We start from the raw sequence: 21,093 nt of genomic DNA on the forward strand, positions 1-21,093 counted from the left end.
AAACGGTGCTAGAACAATTGAGCGAGAGATTTGATTCTTTCTCAAGACCAATAACTCGAATCATGTGTTGTTTCTCAATAAATCATCATCCTGAAATAGTAGATCTTAGTAAGGACCTCAAGACTATGTCATTTTAGAGTTGGTTTTTGTTTTGTCCTAAAGTTCTTAGGCAATCACGTCATAGTTACTCTTATGTGGTCATTATAAATTCAATGTTCACTTCTATAATGAAAGAATTTGTGTACTCTTATAATCATCAAATTTCTAATAATTTGTTTTTGACTAGTTTAAAGATGTGCAACACAAGGACTTTTTAGGAGGTCACGCATTCTAGTACTACTCACGCTCAAATACACTTAACCGTGAAGTTTTAATGGAATTCAGTACATTAACGCTGATATTATCGCACCTTCAAAATATAATAATTTGTACGTCATGATTAATTTTTTTTTAGTTAGTTTAATACTGAATTTCATCAAAGGAATAATCATTTGGGAGAACAGAGTAATTTGATTCTTAGACAAAATAATTTTTTGTCAAACTTTCATTATCTCTTGACTGAACTACAAATATAAGTTTTCCTCCATAAACTAGAGGGTTAAACACAAAAAAAAAATATAAATAAATAAAATAATTAACTTCATCAAGCATAATTTGCTTTTTCTTTTCTACTTACAGGCATAACTTGAAAAAAAAAATCAGTTGATAGTTTTTTTTTTAATGACAAATAAAAATTCAATTGATAGTTTTTTTTTAATGATAAATGTTAGTGGTAACAATGCTCCGGGGCATCGGTTAAGCACCAAAAGAAGTAAATTTTTACTAAAAAGTAATGTAATTATTACTTGATAAAAAAGTAGCAGTTTATATTTCAAACACAGAAATTCTATTTATAGATTCTTTAATCGGTGCTTGGAGACACTGGTTAACAAGATCTTTTATTAAACCCTTAACTCAACCAATTGAGTTACCCAAACCTCAATTGACAGTTCTTTTAAAAACCACATTCCTACCCGTCTGAGAAAAGTGATAGTCCCAATGTCACAACAAAATTAGTAATACTTATTGTTAACTTCATTATCTATTTATCACAAAAACCAATTTCACTCTATTAGTATTACGTTTAAAAAGTATTAGTAATTTATGTGTTCTGTGAAACATATTTATAGCGATAGCTAGCCCCACATGGGACGTTTGAGAAGCTTAGAGATGTAAACTACCATTATAAATAAATAAAGTGTAGAACACAATGTTATCGAACACAGAAGTGAGATGTTATTAGAAAAATGCTATGCGGCATTGTGACTTTAGACTTTTAAAAGGGAATTGTGTGTGACAGTCTTAACGTTTGCTTAGAGTTGCAAAAGGGATATTCAGCAACTTCTGGTAAACCATTTCTTTTTGAAACCAAGAACCACCGAAAACCGACACTTGCATTCAAGAACTTCGGTCTGATTCTTGTGTCGGTATCAAAATTTGAATCGCTTTTTCGCCTTCCGATGCTTCTCTACCTCCAATGAGAACTCAGTCTGGATTGAAATATACAAACACAATGTCAGCTTCATAGACATGTTTTTCAACATCAGTGTTGAAGACAAGGTACTTGCATCGACATTGCTTTACTACATCATCAATACCTGGCTCATAGATAGGAAGTTGATTGCTATTCAAGGCTGCAATGCACGATTTCGAGATATATATCAAGGCTGCATTGCTCTATCAACGACAGCTGCTTGAATGGATGGACATCTAAATACAATGACTGTTATTATTGGACTCCCTTACATATCTAGTATCAATGCAGCAAATCTTCACCATTCTTTCTTTCCTAACCTATCCACACTGGTGTTCAAATGTATTAGTGAATACAATTATGGAGCAAAAGCTAATTTGGTCGTTTTAATAGCAATCACGATGAAGTTTTTGTCACGTTTTGATCGTTAATATTGTGGAGAATCGTGACCAAATGCGGTATATACATAGTCTTGTACACTATTTTTGGGGTTAGGATCCTCTCCATTTATATGTTTCTCCATTTCTTCAATTTGGAGAGATAAAGACACATAAAATTTTGAAAAAAGTAAAATATAATTAATGATGGTGGGACCCACTTAGTGGTAGGACCCACCATCTATTTTTTGTGTCTATCTCTCTCCAACTTGTAAAACTCCATTTATTTTGCCAAATGGAGAGGATCTTCACCCCTATTTTTGTTAATGGTGTGTTTTAATATAATTATCAATACGCTTTGAATAAAAAAATAATTTAGTTGAAAAATTACATAATAAATGATAAAAAAAGGTTAATATCATTTATACAAATTAACTCTATCATTCATAATTTGTCCTTTTTTCCTACTCAAAACATATTTCTTATAAAACCACATTCTATGAAGTATTTTTACTTTACATTTCAAAAACAAACTGATGTGTGTTTGTGAGAGGTTGTCCCACATCGGATGTTTGAGAATCTTAGAGAGGCAAACTATCATTATAAATAAAGCCTACAACACACTTTAATGGAAAGAAAGAAAAAGACTTGTTGGCATTAAGAAGTAAATGCTTCCGTCAAGAGATGTTTTCATGTTCCGAAGGAATGATTACTTTTTAATATTAATTAGTTTTTTTATGATATATAAATATTATAATAATTAAGAGCAATTAGTTCATTTTAAAATATCTAAAATAGTAGATATTTTAAACAAAAAACTAAAATATAGTATAAAAAATCAATAAAAACACTAGTTTGGAAGAGTATAAAAAGAATAAAAATTAGATTGGCATTAGATTTTAGTCTCTAACCCTTTTGATAAAAGTATAAAAATCAAGAAAAATAAGTTCACTATCTAATATGACAACATTAGATATTAATCTTGTACAAAACATCCATACCATACCAGAAAGTTGCTGAATGTCCAATCCAACCTTCGAAAAACAACATATCAAGACATGTTAGGTTGAGAGATTTGAGAAAGGTTTTGAGGATAAATTATTAAAAATTTAAGTAAATACAATAATGCAACGAAAGATAGTTTGATCGTTTTAAATAATAGTCAAAGTGAAGTTTTGGTCACATTTTGATCCTTACTATTGTGGAGAACTGTGATCAAATGCGGACGATGCCAAATCAATCATAATTACATTGTAGTTTCAATATAAAATACCGTTATATAGTTTTAACAACATAAAAAACGGTCTATACAGTATAAACTAATTTATTGGTCTTACAAAACAAACTATAATTGTTAATTTCATTTTCTATTTGTGATAACAAAACAAAAAAAAAATTATATTAGTTGTATTTACTTTGTTAGAAAAACAAAATGTTTAAATATTTGACAAACATACAAAGAGCGGTCATCTGTCCCACATTGAGCATTTGAAAAGCTTACAGAGGTATAGTGCCTTATAAATTAAGTGTAGAATATGACATACCATTTATCATTTCTCATTCTCATTTAAAGGAAAGAAACATTCCAATACTGTGTAGTTTGGCCATAATTTACACTCATGAGTAACTTACAAAGACTTAAATGTTCATACAATTGAATCAAGCATGAAGCCTCAAATTTTGACTTTAAAGAATGAATAAATGTTTTAGCCACCGTAGGCATGTCCAACACTACAACATGCCAACAACAACAAATTCCAAATCATCATCCCACTCAGTTAGAACACTAACACAGTCAATAGCCGGCCTCTCCCGCGTATCACCGGTATCCTTCTTGAAACGGCCATCGTCTTTTAGCAACTATGCTAAACATTGATGCAACCATGCAGTTTACAAACCTGCTCTTCTAATAATCGTTGATCTTCATAACTTATTTCCAATATTCAGCAACTTCTGGTAAATCATTACACACACAAATGAAAACCAGGTTAATATATCTTTTCGGAAGAAAGAACCACCAAAACCGACGTTTGCATTCAAGAACTTCAGTCTGATTCTTGTGTCGGTAGCAGGGGCGGTTCCACCTCTTAGTGAGGGGGTGCACCTGCACACCCTAGAATTTTAAAAAATTATCATTTTGCTTTTTCAATGTGATATTAATTGTTTTTTCTTATTATAGTTCTAAATTATATTGTCTTCACTGCTTTTCAATTAGGGAAATGTTAACGAGTTCCTCCGGGACACTCTTTAAGAACCATTAATAGTAAGTTTTTATGAAAATATGTGTAATCAATGTATTGAAATTTGTAACATTTACCTTTTTTTAAGGAATATTTTTTATATTTGAGATCTTTAAAGAATATCCCGAAGACACTCGTTAACAAGACCCTTTAAATTATTGTATTTCACTATTAATTTATCACAATACTTATAAGACAAAGGTCATACATAACAATGTCATATCCCTTTAAATTTTGTCATCCACGACAAAAATGTTTGCACCCCGTGCTGGATCCGCCACTGACATTGCATTGCATTGACAGATGACATTCTTTGAGCCAAGAAAGCATTAGCAGCTATCTTAGAAAGTTCTATTGACCAACGATTTGTTGTCAAGATTTTTCCCTCAGGAGTCCATTGAGATTAAATTTTTTCAAAGTTTGTTTCGCTTTTTCACCTTCCGGGGCTTCTCTATCTCCAACGAGAACTCAGTCTAGATTGAAAAAGGTCTTGTCACATTTTTTTATGACTAAAGTTGTTCTTAACATCTATGCTGCAATCACATTCTGTCTATGTTAGAACATGCATTGTCTTCTTTTTTTATTTCGCGTGCAATATATATGCAGAAATTTGTCGAAATAATCTACTTTAGTTGCAATTAATTAATTAATAATTTGTGTTCAGTTATTGAGCATCAACATCATTAAACAATAAATCAAAGCATCACATTAGAGACATTCAAGTATACACTCTTAGTGTAAAGATTCATTACATTGTTAATAAATTATAATTGTCGGATCATTGCAAATATTTGAGTTTAATTATAACTATCTTAAAAGTCACATGCATGATTGGTTGTGATTATTTGACGGTATAAAAAATTTACTATAATAGTATATCATTTGAGCTACGCTCTTCAAATACGTCAAATTTGCAGCGCACTGCCAACTCCAAGACCGCGAGTTATAGTCAGCGTGTTGACGGATACAAAACCTATGTCAAATTCATAAACATGTTTTTCAACATCAATTCTGAAGAAAAGGTTCTTATTGCGACATTACTTAAGCTTTAATACATAATCATGATCGGGCTTAGAGATAGGAAAGCCGATCGTTGTTCCACTCTACAATGTGCGATTTCAAGATATCAACGACATCGATGTCAATGGATGGACAATTAAATGCAATGACCGCCATTGTTGGACCCTCACCAATGCGGCAAATCTTCACCATTTTTTCCTTTCCCAACCTTTCAGTAAGTAATTTTTTTTTAAGAATCTCATTCCATCAATTCACAACAAAGGATATTCCGATATTTAGAAAAATTGCTAATATTATATTATTCACAAAATATGCTAATATTATATTTATTTTTTTGAGGTAATTATATTATTATTATTAGTAGTAATAATTATTTTTTTGAGGGGTCGTAGAAGTAATAATTGTTAACTTCAATCTCATGCACATGTGGTTTGTGAATCATACGTAGAACAAATGATAGTCCCACATCGGTAGATTTTGAAGCTTTCGGAGGTAAACTATATTATAAATAACAGTACACAAATGTTGTGGAATAGTACCAGTTGGTGTATGTTGCCGCAGCACTCTCTGGTGTGATAATTTCCACCTTAGTTTTCTTTTTGTTAAATTTTTGATGTTGTCAAAAATAATTTATGTTTTTGTTGAACTAGGTCCTCCAAATATAATTAAATATTAATAATTAATTAAATATGTTTGGAGAATTTTGTTTGGGAAAACATAAATAAAAACTAGTTTAATTCTTACATCCTCAGGTCAGAAATATAAGAAAAAATTAATGTTTTAGGTTCATTAAATAAATGATGTATGTGGTCTTTATTGTAGACAATATTACATTTAAAATATGGAATAATAAATAATCAATGGTTGTAGTTGAGTGAAAAAGTAAAAAACTTATTTGATCTACTTACATTAATTTAGTCTCTTTTTTAAAAAAGAAAAAATCAACGGTCATTTAAAAACTTGATGCAGTACTAAGTAATATTGAATCATTTGTTTTTTAAAAAGACAAAATAATACTATGGGCCTTTTGGATTAGCTTATTTTAGAGCTTATATAAAACAGCTTATGCAAATAAATGAGTTTTCATGTATTATTTATAAGTTTTTAAGATAGTTTATGAAAAAACAGTTTATGAAGATACAATATTCGTTAGTAAGGGCTTATAAATTAAAATAAAAACTTACTTATATACATAAGCTATTTTTCATAAGCTCAAAATGAGCTCAATCCAAACGGGGAGTATTTATAGTGGTTATTTTGGTTATTTCGGTAAGTTTAGAGATTAGACCTTTAACAGAGATTAGACCTTCAATCCACCTGAATTTTATTTTAGTTTTTTTTGACAAAAGTCAGAGATAATTTATGCTTTTTGTGAGGAACTGTGATATATTTTAAATTAATTACTATATCTTAGTTCATCTCAAATGCTTAAATACAAATAGTTTAATTCTAACTTTTCAGTTTAGTTTTTTTGTTAATTGTGATTTATTCATATTTTATTAGGTATACCTTTGGAATAAAAAATAATCAATTGTGATAATTGATCAAAAAGTCAATATATATGGTAAAATATTTAGTCCACATATATCATTCTTTCAAAAAAACAAATATCAGTTTTTCAATTATTTCATTTTGTCTTAGAGTAGTACTTTGGAGTTGAATTGTGGTTCTATATCTTTTTCCAATCAAATGTTGACTACGTAAATGTTTGAGATTGTGACTGCAAAATTGAACATTCACTTGAGCAACAAAACAAAGGGGTGTCTACTGATAAAAGGAAATGTCCAAGAGATGTTTGGTGGAAAGATATGTTCGTTTGTATTTCAACTTCATGAGGGAAAATGAAGGCATGATTGGAAACATGACTGAATTTACAATTACGTAAAAGGTGACTGTAACTTGTGCCAAAAGAGACATGTTAATAAATCCATAAATAATACATTATCTTCAAAACAATAATTGTTGACATTAAAACTTTATGGAAGTTAATTGGGCAAGGAATTCAACAATGACAGAAACAAGGATCTAATTATTTAGTTGATCCTAAGGAAAATAAGCATAAGCATAAGCATAAGAGTATGGTTAATAAGGAGAATTTGAGACATAATTAATGCTGTCAGTTTGGAAGTTAATGCTAATGCAAATGAGAACATAAAGAGTCCTCTGAGGCAACATGAGACCATGTTAGAAAGCACAAGATCATGGAGATGAATATTCATCTTATATGTAAAATAAGTTTGAGAACTTGATAGAGATAAATACTCATAAGAGAAATTTAAGAAACATTCACCAATATGTGATAGTAGCATGTTAATTAAATAACAAAACATTAGTGAAAGAGTCTCTAATTTACGCTTATTTCTAATCTCCTCTCTTTTTCACTCAAGATGAAAATGTTTTTTTAGATATAGAAATGATTTCTAGAGAGTACTATAGAGATCCAATCTCCTTTCTGTAAATTATAAACTATTTGTCATATATGCTGGAGGGATCAAATAAGGCCCATTTGTATCAATTAGGTTTGTAGATGGTTGAAAATCAAGGGTTATGCTGTAATTTTATGAAGGAATTGGAATAGAATATTAAATTGTGTTTCAAATTTTGGACTAAACGTATTGACAACCTCTGCACCTTTTGTTTCCAATTTTGGGCTGATTATATGTCCCACATCAGACGTTTGAGAAGTTTGATAGATAAACTGTCATTATAAATAAAGCCTACAACTCAATGACATGAAATTGTATATGTATAGTTTACCTTATTCTAGTGTAAGAAAATCTTATTATTGTTTGCTTCCATCAAGTGGATCAATGTGTTCTGCTTTTTCGAAGAAATAATGATGAGACAATATTTACTAGTCTTTTTTATATGTAAGTTTAAATAATTGAAAACAATTTATTATTGTGGGTAAGTTTTGTTTCGGACATCCCTATTTGTTGAGTGGTTTAATTTTATAGGAAACGTTATCGAGTGTTTTGGGGCAATTTTTAAAGGTTGTAAATAGTAACTCTTCAAGGGTTGTAAATAGTAACTTTTATAAAATTTTGTGTATTTAAGGTCTTGAAAATTGAAACATTTTTACTTTTTTAAAGAATAATTTTCTGATTTAGAATGCTTAAATAGTGCCTCGGGGGCACTCTTTAACAAGACCTTAATTTTATTTATACTAGATTTTTGACCTGTGCTTTACTCGGGTTTATTGTAAAGAGATTGACATACGAATAATAAAATGCAATATATAATAGGTAATAGTGAAAAAAATAACACGTGATAATCCATAGTAGATAAAATAAAACACTTCATAAAATATATGAAATCTGAAAATATTATAAAAGAAAATTCGGTAATCCTATCAATAATTCGGGTATATATAACCAAGTTTACATGGAAATTAGGGTAGCCGAAAAAAAAGTATAAAATCGTAGGCATCAAACTTAATCATTGATATGCTCATAGTTTCTAGAACAAACGTGCAACATCAAATAAGTGTAGAATATTTTCTTAAGAAAAAAGGCAAGAGGATATGAATGAAATTGGTGCGATTCATTTTTTTTAGATGGAATTAGTTAGGTTAAATAATTGCAAACCTAATAAAGCAAACGAGCGGGAAAAAATTAGGTTAAATTGCTGCAGACGTAACAAAATAAATAAATAAGGATTTTGGAAAAATCCAAAATAATAATTTATGTTTACGACTTCAAAATCTAAATTTAAGGTCGAGATTGATTGTTTCATGCACCATATATACAATTAGGGATTAAGATATGCATTTACCCAATTAGGGATTAAAATTTGAAGCTCTAGATTGTTTGTTCATGCACCATTATATTAAGATATGCACAATTAGGGATTAAAATTGGCTTAATTACACTTTTGGTCCCAGTATTTTGGTCTACTCACGAAACTGGTCATGCCCTTTTAAAATAGAATAAAACGGTCCTTCAATTATCATTTTTGTTTCATTTTTCGTCTTACCCCCCATTTTATTCTTCAAAAACGCAGATAAATAACAGTTTTAGACCCTAATTTTTTTTTGTTAGTGTGTTGAATAGAATGGATTCCTTGTGCCCACATGTTTTATTCATTGTTGATTTCATGGTTGAGCATAGGGGTAGGTCTAAAACTACCTAAAATTGCCATTTTCTGCGTTTATGGGGTTTGAAAATAGGAGGTATGATGAAAAATGCAACAAAAATGATAATTGAAGGACCGTTTTGTTCTGTTTTAAAAATGCATGATCAGTTTCATGAGTAGGCCAAAACACGAGGATCAAAAGTATAATTAAGCCATTAAAATTAGCAGTATAAAAAGTTTACTTTGACGGTGTATCAAAATTAAACTTGTTATTTATTATTATATTTCCATGGCTTGACTTTTGGATTCAAGAGATATTGTGGAGCTACAACTAAAGCAATCTGATTTGAACTCGTGATAAGAAGAAAAAGAAGCTTTGCAGCCTGCAATCAGCACCACCATTGTATTATCCAATACTTCCATTTGTGCTTTGTGGAACCAATGCGTGCTTTGTGGAACATATGTAGAAAAATTAGCAGTCCCACATTGGAAGCTTTTGAATCTTGTAGAGGTCAACTATATTATAAATAAACGCACACAACTATTGAGAGGATTGTAACTGGAGCACTCTTTGGAGTGATAAATTCTCCATCCTAGTATTATTTGATTGAGTTAATTTTTGACAAGAGTCAAAAATAATTTATGTTTTTGTTGAAAAATGTCCAATGTAATTTAAATTAATTAATAATTAATGAATTATGTTTGGGGGTTCTTCAATGAAAACATAATTAAAACTAGTTTAATTCTAATTTTGTAGATTAGTTTTTTTCCCATTTGTGATTTTTTCATACAATAATTGAAACTTATCTGGAATAAAAAAATAATCAATGGATGTAGTCGAAAAGTAAGAAATTTATTTATTATACTTACATTTATTTTTGAGTTAAACATGTTTTTGGTTGCTATAAATATTTCAATTTTTTATTTTAGTTCCTCTAAAATTTTCTTTCAATTTTTAGTCCCCATAAAATTTTCAATTACTACTTTTAATCTTTATTTTTTAGTCAACTTTGTACTTTTAATGAAATTGTGCATAAATGTGTAGATATTGTTAAAATCATTCCCAAAAAAATTAGAATTTTTTAACAAAACATAAATTCTTAACCGCAAAAAATATAAAAATTCTAATATCTTTTAAGTGAGTTTCTTATAATACTATAAATTTTTCTGAAGAATTTTATTAAAAATTATAAATTCTACATGATTTTGCTTTAAAAGAAGGGATCAAAAGTGAAGATGAAAAACTTTTGAAGGACTAAAAGTTGAAGAAAAAGATTAGAGAGACTAAAACGAAAAGTTGATCATACTTATAAGGATAAAAAAAATACCTTTAACACTTAATTTTTCAAGGGTTAATAAGTATTTGCCTTCGTTGTAATATTCACAAATTTTGATTGGGTTACTCATGTAACAAAAAAAACATCATTGTCCCTAGTCTAAGATGAAATTTAATTAAATTAAAAGTTTAAAAGATGAAACAAGAGAATTTATATGTTGAATTTTCTTTTTCTTTGGCTTCAACCCTCCTTCTCTCTTTTTCTCTAAACCTCCACCTTTAATATCAACATCAACTTGCATTAGAACTTCATCTTCCATTATAGTTTCATCTTCGGTCATCACCCCTTCAATACATAAAAACTTAAAACAGGTAGATGACAAAAGTGACTCTCTAGCACCATGCTTTTGCGGTACAAAATGAATCATTAATGTTATCTTTGGATTGATAGTGTTATGGTGTGGTAAATAATTGACCCAAAATGGAACGGAGTGTTAAATAATTAGATTTTATTGTTTGGATTTGTAAAAAATAAATAGAGTGAAATATAGTACAATAAAACTCATTCCATCCTATACCATCCAGTCCTTCAATTTTCCATCCACTCCAAAGTTACAAGTTACTTACTCTCAAACAAAAAGTTACAAGTTATTCACTATAAGCTCAAATGTCGATCTATCCAAAAGAAGAGTTTTAGTGTGTAAATTGGCATGGGAATGTGATGAATATTATCCAAATAAGCCAAGTATTTCTTTGACTAATTACTCCATTATTTGAGATAACTTCTAGCATAAGAACCCCTTTGGCTATTGATGAAATCACTAAAAACATAAGTTTTGTCCATTATGCTCAAATATAGTAGATAAAAACAATACTAATGCAGACATAAGTATAAGAGTGCCTCCAAATTTCTCATAAGTTACACTCATTTGAATCAAACTTGAAGCCTCAAATTTTGACTCAAAGAAAAGGAAGTAATTAATGTTTTAACTTTTAAGCCATGAATGAAGTTTCTATATTGTTATCTATGTATCATGATGGAAATCTATTTCCTTGCAACAGAAAGTTTTTATGATGCATTACTTGAAAAGTCTTAACTAATAATACATGAAATTGCAAGGAAGAGTGTACCATTAACTTGAAGCTTACGATATATTTTTGTATGTTGCAAATTTGAAGTTTACAGTACAGACTATAAGAATGTACATTATGTGTCAAAGGAGGCCTTTTTTTTCTTCATATCGTAATGCCTGAAACATTCAATAATCTGTGATAGTAGCAAGTCAATTAAACATAAAACTGTATCAAAAGATAGTACTCTCTTCTTAAAATCATAACAACGAAACTGTATTGAATTGCATTACAAGGAAACACAAACATAATATCTCTTACGTTCACAACTATTGGACGTGACAGATATAGATACAAACATGAAACTTACAAAAGATATCTGAGTGTCGACTAACTTTGTGTATGTTTTGATGCACATGTATGATTGATTGATACAACATTTGATTGTTTGTTGACAGTATAAAACATTTACTCCGACCAAGAATGTATCAAAATTAAACCGTTGTTTATTATTAAATTTCCATGGCTAGATTTCTGGAATCAAAAGATACTGTGGAGCTACTTCTAAAGCAATCAGATTATGAACTCTTGATAAGTTGCAGCCTTCATCAGCCATGGTTATGTTGCAATCAGCATCACTATTGTATTATCCGACACTTAACTTGTCGCAACCACCACCATCGGCAGCTCCTTCTGCTCCTGCACCACCTTCTAAAGCAACACCTACCTTACCTGCCCCAAGAAAAGGGCATCATCTCAACCGTCACTGAAATGTCAGATGGCTGGAAACTATTACGGATTTGACAGAATTTGATCCTTTTCTCTATAGCTTCAGCAGTTTTGATAGGAATAGTTGATTCCTCTACAACAATTTTGTCAGATTTTGAGACATGGGAAATATATCATCCAAGCCACGCTCTTCAAATACGTCAAACCTGCGGCGCTGCCAGCTCCAAGACTACAAGTTATAGTCCGCGTGTTGACGGATACAAAACCTATGTCAAAATCATAAACATGTTTTTCAACATCAATTCCAAAGAAAAGGTTCTTACAGCAACATTGCTTTAATACATCATCAAGATCGGGCTCATAGATCGTTGTTCCACGGTGAAATGCATGATTTCGAGCTATCAACGACATTGACTGTCTTCAATGGATGGACACTTAAATGCAATGACTTACATATACAACACCGATGCAGCAAATCTTCACCATTTTTCCTTGCCTAACCTATCCACAGTGGTGTTGAAGTGTATCAGTAAATAATTTTTTTGAAGAATCACATTCCATCAACTCACAACATTCCGACATTCAGAATAATTGCTAATATTAGCAGTAGTAGTAGTAGTAATTATTAACTTCAATCTCTATGAACATGTGTTTTGTGAAACATATGTAGAACAATCGGTAGTTCCACATCGGAAGCTTTTGAAGCTCATAGAGGTAAACTAAATTATAAATAATCGTGCACAAATGTTGTGGAATAGTACCAGTTGGTCAATGTTGCTGCGTCACTCTCCGGGGTGATAATTTCCACCTTAGTTTTCTTTTAGTTAAATTTTTGATGATGTCAAAAATAATTTATGTTTTTTTTGAAACATTTCTCCAAATATAAATTAAATATTAATAATTAATTAATTATGTTTTGAGGATTTTTTCAGAAAAACATAAATAAAATTAGTTTAATTCTTATGTTATTAGATTATTTTGTTATTTCAAATAATCGATGGTTGTAGTTGAATGAAAAGTAAAAAAATTATTTCATCTACTTACATTAATTTTACATACGTTAATAACTGCCGGCGCCTCACTTGTATCATTGGTATCTTTCTTGAATGCAAATCCTAAAATAGCTATCGTTTTGGTTACAACCGTGCTAAACATGATTCAATCACCCGGTTTACAATGAAAAGGTTTTGAATTGAGAAGGTATTCAATTGTAGTTCCTTCAACAAGGAATTCAGGATTTGATAGAATCTGAAATTTGATACATATTGCATTGTGTGTCATTACTTTCTCTATAGTCTCAGTTTAGAGAAATAATTCCAATGCAGCTACAATCTCAACCTGATCAAGAAACTTACTAGTCCAGAGTTTTTTAAAAAAAGAAATCTAAGATTTCTTTCATTTTTGCACTGTTGTGAATCTGATCAAAAATCACACCAATAACAACTTGATGTGTGGAGCAAGGGATAATCAAGCAACCAAAACAAAGTGTATGGAACAATTAAATACAAGTCAAAAGTAGAAAAACAACGGCGAGAAGAACACAAAGAAGAGAAGAACACAAAAGAATTTGTTGACCCAGTTCGGTCCAAATTGACCTAGTCTGGGGGAGAGAGCAGCCCTCCAATCCACTATATGATGAGTACCGTTACAAAAGAGAAATCAATGGGTTACAAGAATAAGTCTCCCGCCTAATTCTACCCAAAGTCTCAGCCTCTTCCCGTAACCAAGAGACTCAATCCTAATAGTGTTTTCCAAGGTGAATCAACCCACAAACCCTAGTGTTTGTTCCGAAGAGACAAACTCTATACAAACCCTAGTTTTGTTGTTGCCTTTCTAAACCCTTGTTTCAGCCCCCTCTATCTCTCTCTCTCTCTCTCAAAGTTTAGCCTGATACAAGGTCTATATTTATAGTAAAAGTCTTGCTTAAAATCTGTAACAAATCTGCTTAAAAATCTGTAACAAATCTGCACCAAAAAATATGTTTCTGTTTTTGCTACCAGCACACCATCGTGCCACGATGCGACCCCATCGTGCCACGATTTTTCCAGTACCTTGCCTCAAAACTGAAACCTCCAATCGTGCCACGATTCTGCAGAAAACCTGATTTTAAGTTAACTCTCACATGCACAATTATATCTCGATATAACAACCATTGAAATGTTAACTGCAAAAATGCGTGGATTATGACAGAACAACTTCTGATCGCATAAGATCCAATGAACTCCATTGTGCTTCAAACAGAACACACAACAACATTGGAAGTTACTGCTAATGCAAATGAGAACATAGTAAGATAAAAACATACACAGATTCATCATTGTTGTCATATTTTCTCAAAGGACGGTATGAATTTGAACAAGAGGCTCGTGATACCATATTAGAAAGCAAAAGATTACTTGACAAAAAAAAAAAACAAGAAAGCTTCATCTCATATGTAAAATTAGTTTGAGAACTTGATTACGATAAAAACTCAGAAATTTAAGAAACATTCATCAATTTTTATTTATTTTTAACAAAGACATTGATGAAAGACTCTCTCATGGTGAATTCACAACAGCCAAACAGTATTGATTTATAGAACAAAGAAACGCAAACAGAGTGCCTCCAAATTTCCCATTAGTTACATTCATTTGAATCAATCTTCAAGCCGCAAATTTTGACTTAAAAAAAGGAAGTAATGTTTTAAGCCATGAATGAACAATGAAACTAATGTTTTAAGCTTCGACTGAATGCTGGTTTTCTCCTATTATCATATATCTTCTGAAAATCACGGTGATACAGCCGCAATCGCGGTCACAAAAATAATCTTAATGTTGCGATCCAGATCGCCCCATATGCCTTTATTCTATACTTTTTCTCCTTTTGGTAGCTGCTTGTTTTTGGGTGTTTTATATATCACTCTCAGGGTTGGGCTTGTATTTGTTTTTTTTTTTTTTTGTGGTTTCTTCTTTCCTAAGTAGTGTCATCTCTTGCAGTTTTGACAAGAAACAATTAATTTCTCTAGAATCACAAAACAATTACCCAGAGAAACAAAGATCATAGATGAATTCAGATCTATATAACACATGCATTCATTGATGATTACTTGGTCACTACATATTTATAGAGCCATAGTTTGTCCCACATCGAAAGTTTGAGAAACTTAGAGATGTAAACTACTATTATAAATAAAGCCTACAACAATTTGTTAAAGAGTATAAAATTGTAATGCATTTCTAGTGCATGAAAGATACCTAGGCATTAAGTTTTTTTTTATATTTTCAAAAATTGTTGCTTCAACCACTTGAAAATATAAAGAATTCTTAATATCTATTGGTTTTTTTCTTTGTTTATGGAAATGCCTATTTATGCTCCACTGTGATGTGGGGTAAAATAGTATTAAAATGGATTTTAAAGAAAATAATATCTAGTTTAATAGTATCTTTTAAACTAGATTTGCTGGTATACAATTTCATGTGAATTCTTTACAAATTTGAAAGTTCCTTCCTTAAAAACTTAAATAAAGCATTGTAATATTAACTTTTTTAATCAGAAATTCAGTCATATTTTAAATAAAATGCACAATCTATACACACACCGTATGCATATTTTGTTGCTGTAAGAATATGGCTGCAAGTGATCCAAATCAAATTTATACAAATCAGAATCAAACCAATTAAATTGACTCAATCAATAAGATATGCAATAATACATGAAAGTTTTTATCCTAACTAATAATATAATACATGAAATTTCAAGGAAGAGTGTACCTCAACAAGAAGAGAGTATCCCTACATATTAAGGAAACTAAGGTTATAAATGGACAAACTTAAGGAAAGATAAAATAAAGTGATAAGAGATACAGTGGAGCTGCAACTATAGCAATCAGATTATGAACTCGTGATAAGAAAAATCGAAGATTTCCAGCCTCCACCAGCCACGGCTATGCCGCAAGCAGCACCACCATTGTATTATCCGACACTTCTTTCATTGCAACCCCCATCAGCAGCTGCTTCTGCTCCTGCACCACCTTCAAAAGCAAAACCTGCCTTACCTGTCTCCAAGAAATGCGCATCAATTCAACCGCCCCTGAAATGTCCAGTGGCTGGGACCTTTTACAGGAGCCCAGGACTTGGTGAACCTCCATTTGTCAAGGTATGTGAACATACATAGTGAGTTGTTAATACTCGGTTTGCGAAAAAATACTTGGCTAAATTTATTCATCCACAAATCCCTTTGTATTTGATCCTTTGTAACCTGGGTTCTAGTATACTCAAATGCGCTTTATTACCGAGTAGCCCTTAACACACGTCAGTAGCCAGCAGCGCCCTTGTATCACTGGTATCTTTTCTTGAAGGAAAATCCTAAAGCAACTATCTTCTTGTTAGAAAATTTGTTAGGCATTGATGGGACCAGGGTCCAGGGACCACATTGTTCGTGAACCGACTCTTCTGATAATCGTTGATCTTGATAACTTGTTTCTAATATTCAGAAACTTCAAATAAACCATTATACACGCAAATGTAAACCAGGTTCAGTATATCTTTTTGGAAGCAAGAACCGCTGAAACCAATGTGCTTGCATTCAAGAACTTAGTCTGATTCATGTGTCGGTGCTTACATTTCATTGATAGATGAAGTTCTTTAAGCTAAGAAAGTATTGGCAGCCAACTTAGAAAATTTTGCTGACCAAAGATTTATTGTCAAGATTTTTCCCTCAGGAATCCAACTTTTTTATAATGTTTGAACAGCCATTTCACCTTCCGTGATTTCCCTGACTCATCCGAGCCACACTCTCCCAATAAGTCAAATTTGCGGCGTTTCAAGCTCCAAAGACCAAAACTGTCGACGTGTTGACGGATACAGACACTATTTCAACTTCGTAGACATGTTTTTCAACTTGAATGCTGAAGAAAAAGCTCTTGCCGCGACATTGCTTTACTACATCATCAAGACCGGACTCATAGATAGGAAGTTGATTGTTGTGCCACACTGCAATACGCGATTTCGAGATATCAACGACAGCTACTTCAATGGATGGACATATTAATGCAATGACTGCCATTGCTGGACCACCAATTAATATATCCAGCTCCAAAAAATAATAATTATTTCTTAACTTCATTCTCTGTTGATTTATGACAAAAAAAAGTTACTTCATTCTATGAGTATTTACTTTACGTTTAAAAACCAAAGTGATATGCAGACACATAGAGAAGGGTAACAAAGGGAAAGATCATATAGAGTGAGATGTTCATTTGTGTAGTAAAGACTTAAGAGAAGGGTAACTTGTCACACATCGGAAGTTTGAGAAGCTTAGAGAGATAACTACCATTATAAATAAAGCTTAGACAAACTTTCTTTGGTAGAGGTGATGTTTGGTGGAAAGATGCTTTCGTTTATGGAGGAAGGCTTCCTCCATAGTCACAATAACAAAGTGTTTTGGCACATTATTTGGATGCATACACATAAAAATACATATCAATCAATAATTATTAAAAGACTTTTTTAAAATGTGGCATTGATTAAGGAAGCAAATATAGTAAGTATTATATTGAAAATCGTGTAATCAATTTATTAGTTCAATTTTTTTTTTCAATTTAAAATTAGAGAAATGATATTTGAACATCCATTTAGTGATAACTTTTGCAACAACTTTCTCTCTCATACTCACATTATTTTTTACTTTATCTCTCTATTGTTATATGGTTTTCGTGCCAATACCACTTTTTTCTTTGTAAAATATGGTTGTTCAAATAACACTCCTCTTTGAACAATCATTTTTTGACAACTTTTGTGACAATTTTCTCTCTATTGCTTTGATTTTTGTGTCAATGCCTCATTTTCTTTGTAAAATTTTGATTGTCTCAAAAGTTATCATGTAAATAGTTGTTCAAATAACACAACTCTTAAAACTACTTATTAAAATACACATTATAAGTCTAATTGTTTCTTGAGTTATTCTAACTAGAAGTTAGAATTTTGAACTTTTGTCTCTTCGATAGATTATAAGTCTCATATTTGTTGATGCATTAGAGGTTGGTTTGGGTGTGTAGATTTTGGAACCTAAGAATGTGTTCATCTTTAGGTCTTAGGTTCAAATCTTTCAAGTGCAAACCATTCATTTGCTGGGTAAGTTCATACAAGACTTTGCTAACTCTAGCTTTAATTGAACCACCAACTAATGGACAATGGATTGGTCTTTCGGTCGGATAGTCAAATACTGAATCTTCTCTTAAAAAAAAAAACTAAGAAAAAAAACTATATTTTAGCAATAATCAATTTTACAAGATCATTTCATTCAAAGTAAATTTTTGTCATTGAATAACCAAACAAAAATTGATTTTGAATGATTGAATTTTGTAAATTTGAGTTCAGTTAAACATGAGTTAAATATAAAATGGTTTATTCTCCATACATTTATGTTAAAATGAGTTTCCAACAAGTCACAAAAATTGCTAATGTTATATATTATAATAATTATTTTTATTAGTAATACAAGTTGTTAAATCCATTCTCGCTTTATAACAAAGAAAGAACTTCATTTTATTAGTAATACTAGTTTTGTTGTTAGAACTTTTGCCTCTTTAGTGAAGGAGATATCGAACACTTTTTGCATCAACTAGAATTTTAGAATCACATTCAAATGTCACATTGTGCAAATCCAAGCTAAGGACCCAATTCATAGCATTCAAATTAATATCACACTGTGCTCACCTTCATGAACATATTAGTGGCTACAAAGTTTATAATCTTAATTATGTGTCAAAGTACATGTTAGTGTAGGCCCTTCTTTTTTTTCATGTAGAAATTCCTCAAACAGTCACCAATCTCTAATTGTTAATAAAATATATAAAACAAAATAAGAAAATAAAGAGACTCTCTTCTAAAAAAAAAGTATAGGCCCTTCTTTTATCATGTACAAATAAACACAAAAACGAGTGCCTCCAACTTTGTCATAATTTACACTAATCTATAAAAAGGACACAATCAACTAAATTTAAAGTCCCAATCTTTCCCCTCTAAAATATCATCTCATCTCTTCTCTGTTACAAATGTACATAACAATGAATATTGAAGAGGAAACAATGTAGATTGAACAATGAATCTGAAAAGAAGAAACGTATATGAAGTTCTTGCGTAATTAACGATGTTTTGTGACTTGTGATTGTTTAGCCGAATAAAAGTTTGCTTTGATGGTGTATCAAAATTAAACTTGTTATTTATTATTATATCTCCGTGGCTAGACTTTTGGAAAATAAGCAATCTGATTATGAACTCGTGATAAGAAGAAAATGAAGCTTTGCAGCCTGCAATCAGCACCACCATTGTATTATCCAATACTTCCATCGTCGCGACCCCCGCCATCGGCAGCTGCTTGTGCCCCTTCCAGGACCACCTTCAAAAGCAGCAGCTGCCTTACATGCCCCAAAAAAATTGCATCATCTCAATCTCAAGTCACAACCTACATATCCAACACCTATGCGTGCTTTGCGGAACAATTGGTAGTCCCACATCGAAAGCTTTTGATCTTATAGAGGTCAACTATATTATAAATAAACACGCACAGCTATTGAGCGGATAGTAACTGGAGCACTCTTTGGAGTGATACTCCTCTACCCAGTATTATCTGATTGGGTTAATTTATGGTGTGTGTTTATATGGGAAAAGTTAATTTTTTTTCATTATAAGGAAAAGTTGAATTTAATGATTAGATTAAGTGAAAAATATTTAATCTAATCTTTGAATTTAATTTTTTATGGTGGGAAATGATTAATCTTTTTCATATACTTTAATTTATTGAGTTAATTTTTGACTGAGTCAAAAATAATTTATGTTTTTGTTGAAGTTTATACCCAAATGTAAGGCAAATTAGTTAACTAATTTTAAATTAGTTAACTAATTTTAAATTAGTTAATAATTAATGAATTATGATTGGGGTTTTACTTCAAGAAAACCATAAATAAAACTAGTTTAGTTCTAATTTTTTGGATTAGTTTATTTTGTTAATTGTGATATTTTTTGATACATTTATAGAAACTTTATTTGGAATAATCAATGGTTGTAGTTGAAAAGTAAAAAATTTATTTAGTGATTAAGTGAAGAAAACACTTAGATTTTTCTTCACACTATCTTCCAACAATTTAAAAATTCTGAAAATTAATTTTCAGAAATTAAAAAAATTGAAAAAATATAAAAAAAATTCAGATAAAATTGTTCTTCACTTATTTTCCAGAATTTATTTCAAAAATTATTTCAAAAACCTTATTTTCCAGAATTTTATTTTCTTAGAAAAATAAAAAACTTTAATTTCAAAATATTTTTTTTAGGATTTTTATTTTATTTTTCAGAATCTATTTTTTCTTTACCAACATTCTATTAATTATAAGACCCTTAAGGTATTTCCAAATACATTAATTATTTCTTTACCAACATACCCTTATTTATTTTGCATTTTTTCTTCAATCAACAATAAATATTATGTTGAAAACATAAATTAACTCTCTCTTAAGGATAAAATTATAAAAACAATAGTAATTACATACAAATTTAATATTGCAACCAACTTTCTTAATCTTCTTAATTTTTGCAAAAAGCTCCTATAATTAGAGACGGAGGTAGTACAATAAAACCCATTCCACCTCATACCATCTAATCCTTCAATTTTCCATTCACTCACAAGTTACAAGTTATTATTCACTATAAGCTCAAAATTTGATCTATCCAAAAGAAGAGTTTTAGTGTGTAAATTGACTTGGGAATGTGATGAATTGGGAATGTGATGAATATTATCCAAATAAGCCAAATACTTTTT

The 21,093-nt window shown here is 30.7% G+C and overlaps 3 pseudogenes; all 3 read right to left on the reverse strand.

Annotated features, from left to right (window-relative positions):
* Positions 1-292: 292 nt before the first annotated feature.
* Positions 293-411, reverse strand: LOC112416164 (uncharacterized; annotated as a pseudogene).
* Positions 412-3,621: 3,210 nt separating this feature from the next.
* Positions 3,622-12,786, reverse strand: LOC11420069 (UDP-glucose 6-dehydrogenase 1-like; annotated as a pseudogene).
* A 3,464-nt stretch (positions 12,787-16,250) lies between these two features.
* Positions 16,251-17,343, reverse strand: LOC112422680 (UDP-glucose 6-dehydrogenase 1-like; annotated as a pseudogene).
* Between the last annotated feature and the right edge of the window lie 3,750 nt (positions 17,344-21,093).

Source organism: Medicago truncatula, chromosome 6 (genome assembly GCF_003473485.1).
Source record: "Medicago truncatula cultivar Jemalong A17 chromosome 6, MtrunA17r5.0-ANR, whole genome shotgun sequence".
NCBI classification, from domain to species: Eukaryota; Viridiplantae; Streptophyta; class Magnoliopsida; order Fabales; family Fabaceae; genus Medicago; species Medicago truncatula.